Genomic DNA, 16,933 nt, shown 5'->3' on the forward strand with positions numbered 1-16,933 from the left:
AATATGTGAATCTGAATTATGTTACCCTAATTGAGTGATATCAAGTGCCTGGTACAGCTTGGTATAGAACAAGGCTTCTTAAACATTTCCATATGGGACCCTTTATGGTCTGAGAAATTCTTATGTGATCCAAGGTGTATAGCTATATAAAACAGGTATAAAAACAAAACATTTACTGATAACAAATCAGCATTTGCAAGGCTTGCTAAACAGACTGATTTCCTTTTTTTATGAAGTACAGCTGAAGTGTCTTCTGCAGAGTACACTATAAACACTGCACAACAGATTCATGTAAATGTCAAAAACAGTGACTAGGAGATGTTCAGGAAATGTTTACTGGTCCCATGTTTTCAGGACCCCAACACTGAACAAAGAGAACCCCATTTGGGGTTGGGGCCCACAGTTTAAGGACGTTATCACATGGACTTCTGGCTCCATCCAAGAATGCTTCTAAGACTGAGTCCCCTGGAGCCCTTCACATGATGCAGGGCTACTTCTGGAAGGGCTCCATCATGCCACTAGGCAATGTTCAGAAAACGTTTACTGTTGCCAAATTTTCAGGACCCCAACATGGAACAAAGTGGAGCCCATTTGGGGTTGGGGCCCGTTATCACATGGGCTTCTGGCTCCATCCAAGGATGCTTCTAAGACTGAGTCCACTGGAGCCCTTCTCATGACATAGGGCTACTTCTGGAAGGGCTCCAACGTTTACTGGTGCCAATTTTTCAGGACCTCAACATTGAACAAAGGGGACCACATTTGGGGTTGGGACCCACAGTTTAAGGACCTCAACACATGGACTTCTGGCTCTATCCAAGGATACTTCCAAGACTGAGCCCCCTGGAGCCCTTCACATAACTTAGAGTTACTTCTGGAAGGGTTCCATCGTAGGCTATTGTTGTGACAGCCTTTGTGTGACTCTGATGAGGATTCTGGGATGCAAGTGCATGATGATGGGATTCAGGTTCAGGATGAGTTTCAAGATGACTCTGATGGGAATTATGGGATTCAGGTGCAGAGTGTTCCTGCTGTGGGAGAGGAAGAGCAGGGAGGCTTTCCCACAGGAAGAAATGATGTTGTTTCTGATGATGGTTTTCAGGTGCAAGAATCAGAAAGGGAGAGCAGCTCCCAGCCTCTGCCTGATAACACTAACGGGCCCTTTGGCCTTGACGATGAGGCTGCTTCTCTCGATTGGGCTAGTCATTTGGAATTTCGGGGATTGCGCAGAAGTCTCCAAATAGCAAATAAGAGGGAGGTCAAAGGGCAAAGAAATGCCTTAATGTCATGCTGAGAGGGAAATCTTTGTCAAAGCAATTTCCTCGCTTGAATCAAGAACCAAGTCTGCTTTCCTGTATCAAGTCTGCTGTCCTGTATTATCTTGCAGCCTGGATGTATTCCCATTTCTGGGACTTTGGCTTTTTTTTAAAAGACCTTGTTTCATGCCTAAAGTTTCTATGGATTTGTTCTTACAACCTTGTTTTTATAACTATCTTTTGGAACTGAACTTTTACTTTTTATGAACTATCTTTTCCCTATTTTCTAATAAACTACAAAAGACTACATTCTGTGTGCAGCCTGGTGTCTTTAGCAAGGTGAAGCTAACCTGAGGTGCAACAGCTATGGGAATTACCTATGTTCTCATAGTGTACAATAGGGCTAATGTGGGGGGAAGCTGAGTGGTGACACTTTCCCTTGTGTGATGGGGAAAGGAGCAATGTGGGGCATGGGATGATGGTTTTCCCTGCTGCCTCATGGATTCACTGCTCAGTGAATCCCCCAACTGTCATCTGTGTTAGGGACCTCAATGTGATGAGGTCCTAAGAAGCAATGGTATAGAAGATCTGGAACATAGTAGGCTACAACAGATATTACATTAAAGGAATTTGATTTGTGCCTATCTGCTTCTGAGGATGCAGAAGATGAACTAAGGATGCACCTACACTACAGAATTAATGCAGTTTGACATGATGTACATGCCATGGCTTAATGCTATAGAATCCTGAGTTGTGTAGTTTGGTGACATACCAACACTTTTTGGCAAGGAAGACTAAATATCTTAAAAACTATAACTCCCACGAATTCCATAGTAATTAGTGGTGTAAATGGACCCTAAGGCACAATTTACCTTGCATCACGGAGAATATGAGAGAGATACCTTTTGGGTTTTATGTTTGTTTGGAAATGGATACTTTCAAAACAAGGTCAGGATTTCTCCATAAAAATAGAAATTCAATATAGGACAAGCATACTTATTACATGGAATTGCCATGATAATGGTTTTCTAACAATAATTGGACCAATTAGATCAAGAGCATGGTTTAAACAAATACACTTTTTGACTTGTTCAAACCATGTATGAGACAAAATTATTTCAAAGGAAACATATCCAGGCCTATCAAATATTGCTCTGTCCTTTTCTTGTGTCTCTAATGCTCTGTGATAACAGAAGACAAATAGAAAATGCCTAAAAATTTGTGTTCATCTTCTGCATGTCCTTACGTCCTTCATGTTGGGAAATCGGAGACTATAAATAGGAATGCCAAAAAGAGAAATGACATAAACATCCTCTGATAAGAATTGTACAGAACACTCTCTTCTATGGGAAATGACTAGAAGGTTTTGTTTATATTTATAAGGTAAACAGATCAGGAGATGAAGAAAAAGCAGAAACATAAAGTCCTTTAGAAAGCTGAAATATAAAGTTTTGTCCTAAAACCATATTTTGGAGCAACAACAATTCTTATATATGAATTTGATTTGGAAATAGTTATATAATTAGCAAGATAAAGTATTAGAAATACAAAAATCCTAATTTTAGTTGTTGATTTATCCCATGTCAAATTTTTAGGATAACAGTGCACATTTAAAGTTTGGACATGCAAAGAAATAGAATTTCTAAATACACATAAATGTAAGTAAATCCCATTGAAACTTTGATTCCTTTTTTTGGGTGTCTGCACAGATCTGTCAGGGGTCCCAGGAATACTTATAAAAAGAGATTATCTGAAAAAGACTGGAAGGATGTTACCCTTCTTTCATTCAAAACCTTTGACAAAAAATTGGATTAAATATCTCTGTTGTTGGTCACATCAACCCAAGAAAATTGGCTTTTATGAGTTGTCTTTCAAAAGATTATAGGGATCACGCTTACAGTGGGTAATTGGAAAATGCCTTTTCTGTTCCTTTTTAATGTAGTGTACAATGTTTTAGCATTAGCCAACTGCAGAGCTTTCCAAAATGTGTGTTGGTACACACTAGTGTGTCACCTGTGGTCCCTAGGTGTGTCATGTGAAAATGCTTTCCCACCCCCCTAAAGACTGGTGCTGTTCAAGTGCAGGTACTGTTATAACTTTTATAATTTGCACAATTTGTTGATTGAGTTGCAGTAATTGCTACTAAAATGGTTAAGTTTCTAACTAAGAAAAGAAAGTTCATTGACAATGATGTTTGTGATGAACTACATTGAGAGGCTATAGAGAAAACTACATAAGAATCAACTGTAGCACATAGGTGTAAAGGGAAAAAATCCAAACTTTGTTTATACAGCGAAAATTATATGAAATTATATTATATATATATATATATATATATATATATATATATATATATATATATACAGAGAGAGAGAGAGAGAGAGAGAGAGAGAGAGAGCATATATTGTATGAAAATCTTATAAAGGGTTCATTTCACTAGTTTACCAGTAAAACTGAATTAGCATATCGTGAAAGGATGCATGCCTAAAAAGCATGCCACCAACATTAAAAGTTTGGAAAACTCTTAACCTTTGCTAAGCATTTTTGCAATGCTTGAGAGCAACACATTGTTGCACATTCTGAGTTTATTGAGCAGAAAGAAGTTTCTGGTGCACTAGTGAGTTTTTTTCCAGATACCTTATTTTTATGGGGAATCATGCTGTTGCAAATGTCTAGAAATATGATCCTGATTTAAAAAATGGGATACAAACCTGTGTATGGCTCATTTTCAACTTTAATAGTCAAGAGTTTGCCACTCTTGTTGTGCGTGTATGGTTCTTGGTGGGTCAAAGTGTCTGTGCATGTCCAATGCAGAGCCCCTGGAAATTCCCTGGTGTATGGAGATGCTATAATATATGGTGTAATCTCTCACGGGGGCAGCTTTACACGAACACAAGGTTTCATAATTTGAACAATGGAAGACTTGACATATGAAGGTGACTAAAGTCTGGATTGTATGTACAGGCAGTCCCCAAGTTATGAACAGGATAGGTTCTCTAGGTTGGTTTTTAAGTTTAATTTGTTTGTAAGTCAGAGTAAGCAAATGTTTAAGTGTAACTCCGGCCATATGTGTATCTATCTTTCTATCTATCTATATAAGCTTTTGTTCACATAGGGAAGGGTTAACACCCCTGTAAAGTTTGTTTTGCTGTCTGTGCCCGTTCAGAAGATTTCACCTCACTTTATGTCCCTGTAATAAATTGATTAATAATGGTTTTTTGTTGAAACAAGGATTGGTGATAAAGCTTAAGTGGAGATACCTTTTCTCCATGATAACTCTTTCAGGAGTGATTTTCCCTTCCTAAGGGTAAATTTCACTTCATGTTGTTTCACCCCCATTCTTAACTATGAGTAGTTTGTAAGTTGGATGTTTGCAACTTGGGGACTGCCTGTGTATGTGTGCAAATGCCCATACATATGCCCGTACATCAGCACACTTTCAACATTTTACAGAGGAAAATCGGGGAACATGTGGCTTGGCAATATTGTGGTCAAGTTAGCAAAAGTTACTAATGAGCAAAGCACAAGCTAAGAGGAGCTGCAGCAATTTACTTTTGCCTGAGGTTGCTAGAAAGGGCAAGACTCAGGCTCTTCCTATTCTTTCCCCCTTTGAACTCCGTGTGCAGTAACTGAAGTAAGTTGAGGACGAAAGTGATAAAGTGAAAAGAGAAAGAAACTGGGATATTTGAAAAGCAGCTGAAAAAGTGGAACTATGGAGGATTACGACCTCATTAGATGGGCAAAACTGCCTGTCCTATGACTCTTTGACTTCACATGAGGCACTGAGCCCGCTGGCTCCCATAACACTTCCAGCAGGGCTCCATGCTTCAAGTGAAGTCGAAGTGTCTCAGGAGGCGGCAACAGTGGGGAAGCCAGGTGGTGACACTCCCCCCCCCCCCCATGAGAAGAGGTGAGGAGGAAGGCAGGCAATGAAGGGTTTGGAGTGACAGATTCCCCTCGCTCCCACTGGATTTGCCATGATGTGTCATGAATCCCAGCCTGAATCTGATGAGGTCCTTAGTGGGGAGTGTACCTGTCAAATCATGGCATTTGCAAGGTACCAGTAGGATATAACATTGTCCATGTAAATGTGGACTGCAGTTTGCAGATTGACATTCTAGCTTTAAAAGAATCCCTATATTAAAATAGCAGTTCAGCATGAAGAACACTAATACATCAACAAGAGGGTGAGAGAATTAAAAAAAATTAACTATCCTTCTGTGATTGTCAGGGCAAAGTTCAGAAAGAACTCTTGATTTTAATGTCTTTGTATTTAAGTTTACTACTGTAAAAGTTATTGCAATGACCTTTGAAGAATTCTATTCAAAGCCTGGAAGGACTGCATATAGCAGCAATTAGCCCACAAGAAAGGGACATTGAGTGCTTGTGAATGTATATATATGAACAATCAAAATTAGACAAAATTATAGTTTTAAAAGTGCAGTAATTTTCTCTAAATAAAATGGTATGGCTATGGACTCCATTTTTAAAATAAATGATTTGTAATTTCAAAAGCGTAGGGAAAAAGAAAGACAATCCATGTGAGATGAAAATAATGCATTTTTGAGAATTAAATGTTTTTAATTTTTTCAGAAAGAACCCGTAATACAGCTTCTTACATTAAACTGGGAGATCTTTATAATCCACATTGCCTATTTGCGGAAAGGCCTAAATTGTACTGAAAATAATTGAGCAAAATGCAGACCATTGGTTTAAAAGCCCAAAATTAGTCATTTAGAAATGTACAATTTCTTTTGTAATGTCTTTCAGCAAGTAGAAAGCTTTTGAAACTTCTGTTTCTATTTATATATATATATCAAAAGATTGAACATAATTTATTAGGAGTGCTAGTTAAGAACTCAGATTAATTGCCATTTTTATTTTCTTCATTTAGCAATTACTTGATAATGCTTTTTTGTAGCATGGACCACTCATACAACAGAAACATTATTATATATCTATTTAATAGGAAGAAAACTGTGGATATGACAATCTTTTTGATGTAGTATCCTAAAAATACAGAGCCAGTATTCTACATCAACTACATACAATGGGCCTTGATATCCACTGTGGTTTAGTTCCAGCCCCCCCTTCCTCTCCCCTGGTGGATATCAAAATTTGTGGATGCTGCAATCCCATTATATAAAATTATATATTATATAAATTATATAAAATTGCACACTATCCCTTATTAAAATGGGAAAATCAAGGTTTCCTTTCGGGTGATTTTAAAAGTATTCTGAAGCTGTGAATAGTGGAATCTGTGGATGCAATCCATGGATCGGGAAGGGACGGCTTTAGATAAATATATTGGTCTGACTCCCCTGAGTCTTCAAATACCATATTTACTCAATTCTAATGCTCACCTTTTTTTGACATAATTATCTTCCCAAAATTAGAGTGCACATTTGATTTGCGTAATATGGTAAATACTTTTTTGGATTTCATGATTTTAAAAATTGAGGTGTGCATTAGATTTGATAGTGCATTAGACTCAAGTAAATATGGTATATCATTCAATTGCTCCAATTGGTGTGGATTCCCATTCAGTAAAAGCAACCCACTGGGTGACCTAGGATAACTCACACTTTCGCAGTCTAAGAGGAGACAATAGCAAACATCCTCTGGATACAGCTTCTCAAAAAAACCCTATGATAAGGTTTTAGTGGGCTGGAGTTGATAGAATCATAGAATAGTAGAGTTGGAAGAAACCTCATGGGCCATCCAGTCCAACCCCCTGCCAAGAAGCAGGAAATCGCATTCAAAGCACCCCTGACAGATGGCCATCCAGCCTCTGCTTAAAAGCCTCCAAAGAAGGAGCCTCCACCACAGTCCGGGGCAGAGAGTTCCACTCCCAAACAGCTCTCACAGAGAGGAAGTTCTTTCTGATGTTCAGGTGGAATCTCCTTGATCACATGATTTGAAGGCACATGACAAGAAGAATTCCCTAGATTTTGAACATCAACAGTTTGTGAGTATTTAAAAGAAGTCTAACTACTGCTTTCTAAATCAAGATTCAGATCACCATTTCTCATACGGAGAATAGGGGTGTATCTACACTGATTCATCATCCTGGGACTAACCTAACATGGTGTATGTCAGATCAGCCCTGGGATGGTTTACACAAGCACTGCCCAAGCTCCTCATGTTTGTGTCTCAAAATGCAACATAGGTTCTTTACCTGAAGTGATGTTGACCCCTTTCCCCTCCCTTCCCTGATTGACAATCACCCAGGCTGGTGACTGGCTAACAGGATCCATGCTGGCCAAAGATTGCCATGGCACAGAGAACACGAGGGGACAAGTGTCATCCCCATGCCCCAGGGGCCGAAGAGCCTGGAAATGACAGGATAGCAGCATAAAAGGTTGCAACCAATTCCATTTCAGAGCCACCCCAACTCTTTACATGGGCACAAAATCTGGGCAGTATTTGGAGCATTCTATGATTTCAGTTAATGTGGGTCTAGACCATGTTAAGATGGCTTTGTCCCACATTAAACTGGATCAGCTCCTTATGGTGTTCAGCCACAATAGAGCTGATTTGAGGTCCCTTCGGGGTAAGCAGTTATTGTAAATATGCCCATGGTCAACTTATGTTTTCTTCCATTTATTCAACTGCCCTTCCTTGGCTATAGGAATCATGGATGAATCATGTGCTGTAGGCTACATCTTCCCAGCAACTTGCTTATATTCTCACTCAGAGTTGGACCAGAAAAATGGAAATAAATGGCTTATTTCAAGAAAACTGGCAAAATTCAAGAAAAAGAGAAGCTGGACTTCAAATCTGTCTTAAAAACATAGTTATGACAGCTTCTCCCCTCAGTGTAGGGTATTTTATTCATTCATTCATTCATTCATGAGTCAAACATATTCTTAAGTCTTTTTTAAAAAAAGTCTTTCCCCCATGTTTCACTCCGTGGGCACTGAGGAAATAGAAAGAGCCACACTGTTCACATTCAGATCAAACATGTAATCATAATTGGATTACTAGGACATCTCTGTTTCCTGGCAATTCAAAGGTAAAGCTTAGGTCCATGGAAAGGAATTTCACATTGGACCTCTCTCACATTTTCCACTTTTGTTGTCATTTCCATTGATTTATCACCCTACAACTCCTTCATATGGAAGTGATACATCACCAAGAGTCATTGGGTTCTCTGTCCTCTGTCTGATGACTTGTAATTTGGTGTCCTTTTTCTCCCTGTGATTTTTTTCTTGAATCAAATTAAGATCAATATCAAATGTGAAGAATGGAACAGTTTGAATGATCTCCATTGATTAGAATGATTCTCTTTCTCAAAATTTAGATCATCATAAAAAACATTCTAAAGTTCCCATAAGGTAATCATTTCCAAACATTTAAACAATATAGTAAATATTTATTTGAATAATATTTTACTGCATTGTACACTGTATATAACTACTTGTCTTTGTTGATTACACTTCAGAGTGAAGCTTTTTTATTTTTGCATGTTGATGTTATAGGAAGAAATGTGTTGTATTTCTTGTTTCAGATAGAATATGAAAGCAGCAGACAAAGGCATGCATTCTTTTCAAACTTCATGCCTAAATATATGTGAAGAGTGGCATATTGCAGGAACGTCCATGAATTCTGACTATGAACTCAGTTTGTGCTAGACTTGGAATTTATGGCCTAGTGAAAATAAAGTCTGACAAGTTTTCCTGAAGCCATCTCTGTTGAAAGCTCAGCTGTCATCTTATCTCTTGCAATATCAGCCAACACTTTTCCATCAAGATCTAAAGTGACAAATCATCTTTATAATAATTAAGGGACAGTACCCTACAAGAGGCTGACACTAACACTGCAAAAGATAAGACAAATATGATAAACATAAAGGAGGTCAGATAAGTATACAATGGAGCATACATCTTGGAGACAGCTGAATAAGAACTGAGGCCGAAAGCTGGCCAAATCATTATTGGCTGTTCAGTTCAATCTTTTGCATTCTTTTCAATGAAGTCTGCAACATGAAAACAATGTTTGGGAGATTCCTTGCAATTCAAAGAGATAATAAAGCCACTAGTCAATAGGAACCTTGATAGCTATTGGCATGTCATACAAGATGACAATAAAACAGATATGTGTATTAATCTGGAAGCCAGCGAGATCACAGCTCTTCCACACAGCCATATAACCCAGAATATCAAGGCATAATCCACAATATCTATTTTGAACTGGGTTATCTGAGTTGACACTGCAATGCGATCTAGTTCAATGTGGATTTTATACAGCTGTGTGGAAGGGGCCTCAGACTGGGATAGGTTCAATTACGCTATAATACATAACCAATTCTATCTGTTATGTATTTGTAGAGGTATTGTTTCATCTTGTTTGTTGTTTATTCATTCAGTCGCTTCCAACTCTTCATGGACCTCATGGACCAGCCCACGCCAGAGCTCCCTGTCGGCCGTTGCCACCGCAGCTCCTTCAAGGTCAAGCCAGTCACTTCAAGGATACCATCCATCCATCTTGCCCTTGGTTGACCCCTCTTCCTTTTTCCTTTCATTTTCCCCAGCATCATTCTCTTCTCCAAACTTTCCTGTCTTCTCATTATGTGGCCAAAGTACTTCAGCTTTGCCTCTAATATCCTTCCCTCCGGTTAGCAGCCGGGCATTATTTCCTGAAGGATGGACTGGTTGGATCTTCTTGCGATCCAATGCACTATTAGAATTTTCCTCCAACACCACAATTCAAAAGTGTCCTTCGCCCAGCCTTCCTTATGGTTCAGCTCTCACATCCATAGATTACTATGGGGAATACCATTGCTTTAACTATGCGGAGCTTCGTTGCCAGTGTGATGTCTCTACTCTTCACTATTTTATCAAGATTGGCCATTGCTCTCCTCCCAAGAATTAAATGTCTTCTAATTTCCTGGCTGCAGTCTGCATCTGCAGTAATCACCATGCCTAGAAATACAAAGGCTGTCACTGCCTACATGTTTTCTCCCCCTATTTGTTTCATCTTAGAATAAATGAAAAAGAATAAGAATATATCAACAAACTGGTAATTTGATTAATTGTTTTGCCTTGATATAAGGTAGGAAAAAGAGAAAGAGTGGAAAAACCCCCAAAGGACAATTCTCTGTTTAGAAGAAAAACCCTATACAAATCAAAGATATGCTATAGAAAGAGAGGACAAAGACAGCCAGTGATGTTAGATTGTCTCTTTCAATGCTAGTCTCTCTATCTTTGTCTGAAATCAGGAAGGACTGGCATCTGTGTGGCAATTTCTATGACTCATGTCAAATAGGATCGATTTAAGGGAGATGTTGACAAGCTGGAATGTGTCCAGAGGAGGGCAACTAAAATGATCAAGGGTCTGGAGATCAAGCTCTATGAGGAACAGCTTAAAGAACTGGGCATGCTTAGCCTGTGGAAGAGAAGGCTGAGAGGAGATATGATAGCCATGTGACGACAGGCATTTAGCCGGGGGGGGGGGGGGGGTCCACGAGAAGGCACTACATTTATTATTTAAACTGTTATGTTTATTCATATCATGATCTGATCACCATGCTCAATATATCCCATATGCATTAGGGTATTGTGATAACGATACAAAAGGTTTGCTAGGGTAGATCCTCTCTCACTCAGACTCAGTCCCCCCGAATCAAAATCCCAGCCCTGCCCGAATCAAAATCCTGGCTATGGGCCTGTGTGAGGGGAAGTCATAGGGAAGAGGGAGCAAGCTTGTTTTCTGTTACCTTGGAGACTAGGACACAGAACAATGGTTTCAAACTGCAGGAAAGGAGATTCCACCTGAACACGAGGAAGAACTTCCTGACTGTTAGACCTGTTCAGCAGTGGAACTCTCTGCCCTGGAGTGTGGTGGAGACTCCTTCTTTGGAGGCTTTTAAACAGGGGCTAGATGGTCATCTTTCGGGAGTGCTTTAAATGCGATTTTCCTACATCTTGACAGGGGGTTGGACTGGATGGCCCATGATGTCTCTTCCAAATCTATAATTCCATGACTCTGTGTTTGGAACAGAGCTTACAAATATGAAAGTTGTAGCTGCATATGAAAACAATAGTACCTTTATAGGGTGTGCAATCCTTTTATATTGCCATTTATCCAATCTGTATACAAATGGAAGATTTGAAACCCCAGGGAGCTAGTAGAAGAATTCATGCTATTTGGATGAAAAAGGTTGAAATTATCAGCAGAACAGCTGCATTTTCCATAGAAATCAACAGAACAGATGCGGTAATGAACCTGGGTAAAATAAAAAAGCATGTACTTCTAAAATATGGAAAATGAAATGAATGAATCTTGAGAAATAAAGGCAAATAGAAAAATGAAACATTTACTGCCTGCACACTACTATGAATTTTAAAGAGCAGTCTGGAGAAAAAAAATATTTTCCCATCTCTTAAACTAGAAAAGTAAACAATTAGGATCCTGCGAGCACTAAGATTTGACCCCTATACTTAGCATACTGAAGTACGTGATTTAAAGCAGGTTCTCATGGCCTGCTGTGTTCCTGATATGTTGGACTATAACTCTTAACAGTCCTGGCCAGCATGGCCAATAATAGATCACAGAGGCAACAATTGGGGAAGGCTGTTCTCTTCAGGTTACGGTGCCCATCTAACAACAGTCTTTATGAAAGGTCCTTTTATCAGGGAAGATAATCCTGATTGGAGGATCCCTTGTAAATGTATATGTACAAGCCCTCTTGATTTCAACTGAGTAACAAAGTCTAGAACTTGGACTCAATAGCTCCTTCAAGGGTCATGGATAATCACTTATGGCCGAGTATGGTTGTCTTCCAGAGGTAGAGTCTGAGTGGTGGATCCATAATGACTGTGAAGACCTATTCTGGATCTGCATGGTCTTTCACATTGAGGACACAGATTTCTAAAAGGAAGGTAGGTTGACGTGCTTTCCTCTTGGCACATTTCTTCCTTTCATCCTGTGTTAGTGCCTCTTCAAAACCCATAGCACCATTGATAACAACTGATTTCAAGTTACAGTTCTCGAGTGCCTGGGCTTTCCAGTTCTTTGTACGAGTATTTTTTATCACATCTGGTAAGGTTTGCTTTAAGCTTAACTTTAAATTTCTTGCTATCCATTGACATTCCATTTTCAATTCTTAAGTTGAGAATAGCATAACTGCTTTGAGAGACGATGATTGGATATTCGGACAAGGTGGCCAGTACAACAAAGTTGATGGTGGAAAATCCTTGCTTTGATGCTGATAGTTTTTGCTTTTTCCAGAACACTGACATCTGTCTTCCCAGGCGATTTGCAACATTCTTTCAGAAGCAATGCTGATACAATTTTTCTAGAAGTCCAAGGTACAAAATAGTTGGTCAGGGCTTCTCTGGATACCTTACAACAGATGAGTATCTCCAAGCAAGAATACAAAGAAGAAAAGCAATGTGTGGAAAGAAAATGCCCATAAATCTTTTGTTGCCTTCTCTGATTCTTCTAATATTTGATAGCTTTAGTGTACTCAGGAATTGAAATTTTGTCTCTTTTGTAGGAAGTCTATACTTTTTCTCATTCTTTTATTTTAATATTCATGTTGGCAGTATAACACCAGTTTTCATTTCTGTTTTGCAATCATTTTTTTATACTTGGTTCCATTATTCATTTATATTTTATTGGTAAAGCACAGCCCACAACATTTTAAAAAAACAAAACGGAATTGCTATGTATCAGGCAAAACACACAGACAATAGGACAAGAGATGTATTTATGAGATATTTACCCTTCTCTGTCAAAGAGCTCTGGTGTTACAACAAACCACAAAACCCTAGAAATCCATAGGATTGAGCTATGGCAGTAAAAATGGTGTCAAAGTGCTATAATTCTGTAATGCAGATGGTGTTGACTGCTTTATTTCTCTGCTAGACTCTGTGCAGGACTGGTTCCTTCTCATCCTCTTGTAAATATTAATTACTCTGCTTATGATTATTCTAGTTTCTCACACATTGCCCAACAAATTAAAGGGCTTTGTTCAGGGCATTTTCTTACCTACACCAGGCATATAGTGATTTCATAACCTAATTTATTTCTGTAATCCACAACTGATGAAATATGTAATATTTTCATAATTTAAAATTCAAATATTTTAAGATTACCACTTCTCACAAATTGTTCAAAAGATGACCTGGAAACACAGGCATATTTTATAGTAGGTAAGGTAAAGGTTTCCCCCTGACATTAAGTCCAGTCATATCTGACTCTGTGGGTGGAGCTTCTACTTAAGAGTATCCCAACTTAAGAACCGTTGCTTGGCCTGGGTTCCACTTAAGGTTTGGTTCTCCTAATGGGCCCTGAGGGGGATGGCAGCAGCCAAAGGAGGCATCATAGCTCTCCTGTGGGTTGCTTTGCAGCTATGCGGTTTTCTTCATCTGGCAGCTGAGGGGAGGCCAATAGCTGCAAAATTATTTTCCCACATAATAGTCACACACACACACCAAAGGGGGAAGAAGTACGATTATTATGTGGTGAAATAAGGTATTCAAGAAGGAAGGTGTGTCTAAGAACAGATTTGACTGAAGTCAGTGCAATGGGATACAATTAACACTTGAAGAATGAATCTAGCCATGTGACTTAACAAGTGCCAGGTAAACCATAATAAACTAGTAATAACCAAGAATAATTTTTTTAAACATTTTATGACATCATCAGGAAAGTGATAGATTTATAGTATATTTTTAATCTGGATTCATTGTAATTCTGTTTGTTTGTTTAAAGTCCATGATTGATGACTAAAGGGCTACATAATTTGATGAAAGATTATCACCTTCACTCAGTGTAATTTATCCCTTCTTCCCAACTGCCACACTATTTCATGGTCAGACCTATTACATTTTCTTTCTTGCCTCTTGCTCATGGAACACCTCTTCCACCTGTTCAAGTGAAAGGGGAGTGAGTATTAAAATTTTACCTGCATCCCATTCTAATTTGGACTGTCCTATAATATTTTCACTGACACAACAACAAACACTTCATGGATGCTTTTCACACACGCTATGATTTTTTCCACAATGGTCTAGCACAAGGGTCCCCAAACTAAGGCCCGGGGGCCGGATGCGGCCCTCCAAGTTCATTTACCTGGCCCCCGCCCTCAGTTTTATAATAAAATATTTTTATATCAGTTTTAATAATATAAGATATTGTATATACTTATAATATTGATAATATTGTTATACAATATAATACTAATAGTAATACCATATAATAATATTAATTATATGTTATATATTACATAGTATATAATAGTATAGAGGTATAGTTCAATATAGTAATATATAATGCTAATATTGTGTTATGCTAATAATATAATATATTGTATGTACATACAGCTGCTCTGAGTCCCCTTCGGGGTGAGAAGGGCGGGATATAAATGTAGTAAATAAATGCAGTAAATAAATAATTAATTTTAGACTTAGGCTCAGCCAAAGTCTGAAATGACTTGAAGGCACACAACAACAACAATCCTAATTAACTTGACTATCTCATTGGCCAGTAGCAGGCCCACACTTTCCATTGAAATCCTGATAGGTTTATGTTGGTTAAAATTGTTTTCATTTTTAAATATTGTATTGTTTTTTCATTGTTGTTGTTGTTGCACTACAAATAAGACATGTGCAGTATGCATAGGAATTTGTTTTGTTTATTTCAAATGACAATTCGGCCCCTCAACAGTCTGAAGGATTGTGGACCGGCCCTCTGCTTCAAAAGTTTGGGGACCCTTGGTCTAGCACATCTATATATATAAAAGGGTAATGAAATTTCAGTCTAGGACAAAACAACAAAACTACACATCCCATAAACACTAAACTTTGTAGCACAACCCCTCATCCATGCCTCTACGTTCATACAACAAAATGAAAAGAAAAATGAAGTCCTAATTAGAGGGAGAGGAATAATTGCTTTCATCCAATTGCTGCCAGTTAGAAGGCTAAGCTCCGCCCACTTGGTCTCCTAGCAACCCACTCACCCCAGGGGTCAGGCAGAGTCCACACTACCTATAAAATACAGATTATCTGATTTGAACTGGATTATATGGCAGTGTAGACTCAAGGCCCTTCCACACAGCCACACATAACCCATTTATAATCTTATATTATCTGCTTTCAACTGGATTATCTTGATTCCACACTGCCATATAATCCACTTCAGTGTGCATTTTATCCAGCTGTGTAGAAGGGGGCTCATAGAAGGGGACTTAATGTCAGGGGAACACCTTTACCCTTTACCTTAACTACCACCAATTCCTCAATACTTTATTTCCCATACCACCATACTTCGCCACAGCAACGCGTGGCCGGGCACAGCTAGTATTCTATATGTCTGACTTTATGATCTGGGCAATCAGCAAACAAAATATATTTTGGGTTTATTGTGATTGCTGACTTTGCTCCACAGATTTCCATGGAGCTACCCAAAATACGAATCCTTATTGGGCCTCTGTCACATGATGGGGTTCAACTGGATCTGTCCCCAGAGGAGCCCAAGCATGATAAGGGGCCAAAAACTCCTTGTGTGATGAGGTGGTAGGTCTTACTACAAAATATTTCCAGAGCCTTTTGTGATAATTTGCTTTCTGGCAGTCTGAAAATTGGAACTTTTTGCTATTTTTTCTTTTTAAACTAAACAGACCTTGAACTAAATCAGTCATGTTGTTAACATGGTACAATGGCCACTTTTTATACTTAATGTTCTGCATGACCTAAAGAAGCTAATTATTAAAATTCAAAGATAATGTTCATAATGGAGCATATGAGACACTAAAAGTTTTCTGCAGACAATTAAACTTCAAAGCAAAGTCCAAGATATCTGCTAAACCTGATAAGTACAGAGTAACTCTGCCTTTCTTTTTTTCCAAAGCAAAACAGGAAAGAACAGGTCACTTACCTGTAATTGTGGTTCTTTGAGTGGTCATCTATGCCCTTGTACAATTTTTGTGCCTTCTCAGATAATCCATTCACAATGTTCTAGAATTTACAGGAACCTCACCTCCTCCTGTCTACCATGCATGTCCCAGCCCTCTAAGATACTGTTCCCTCAGTTTTGAAGTGTACCATGAAATCAATAGGAACCTGAAAGAGGTAGGTAGGTTGAGTTTGTGTGAGGGCAGAGAAGATCACTTGAAGAATCACCATTACTCTTGTACCTGTAGTGCTTGGACCACTTTTCCAAAAGCCTGTCAGTGTGGAATCCCCTGTTGTAGATGATCTCTTGTGACTAGATTTCACATGAGCTAACTTGCCTTGCTTTTGTTTTGATATCAATGATTTATCCTTCTCTACTAGAACAGAGGTGGTGGATGGGACAAAGAAGTGATGTAACCTTTGAAACTGATTGAATTGTGCTTGTTTGGAGGTTCTAGCAGGGGAGCGCAGCTATCGTATACCCGGGACCGAAGACTGGAGACCTCGGTACACTCCTTCTATACCTGGGATGTCGTCCTCTTCCACCGAGCGCGCAGCTTCGGGAGGGATGCACATGGAGCGGTGAGGGAGGAAGGGGACACCCACCTAGCCAGCCAGATCAGCCGAATCAACCCTGGCAATCAATGGGGTGACAGATGTCACTGCCAGATCGCCCTCACTGAAGCTGCAAATAAGGATACTGAGCTGGTTGAAACTGACTCCGCTAATACTGATGCTGCTTCATTTTATGTGGCTTCAAGTGCAACATGGAGA

The 16,933-nt window shown here is 38.9% G+C and overlaps 1 protein-coding gene across 12 annotated transcripts in view; it reads right to left on the reverse strand.

Moving 5' to 3' along the window:
* The window catches only part of pcdh15 (protocadherin related 15), a 1,032,943-nt gene that overhangs the window by 161,858 nt on the left and 854,152 nt on the right, over window positions 1–16,933 (reverse strand). The gene's annotated exons all lie outside the window — the stretch shown is intronic.

Source organism: Anolis carolinensis, chromosome 3 (genome assembly GCF_035594765.1).
Source record: "Anolis carolinensis isolate JA03-04 chromosome 3, rAnoCar3.1.pri, whole genome shotgun sequence".
Taxonomy (NCBI): Eukaryota; Metazoa; Chordata; class Lepidosauria; order Squamata; family Dactyloidae; genus Anolis; species Anolis carolinensis.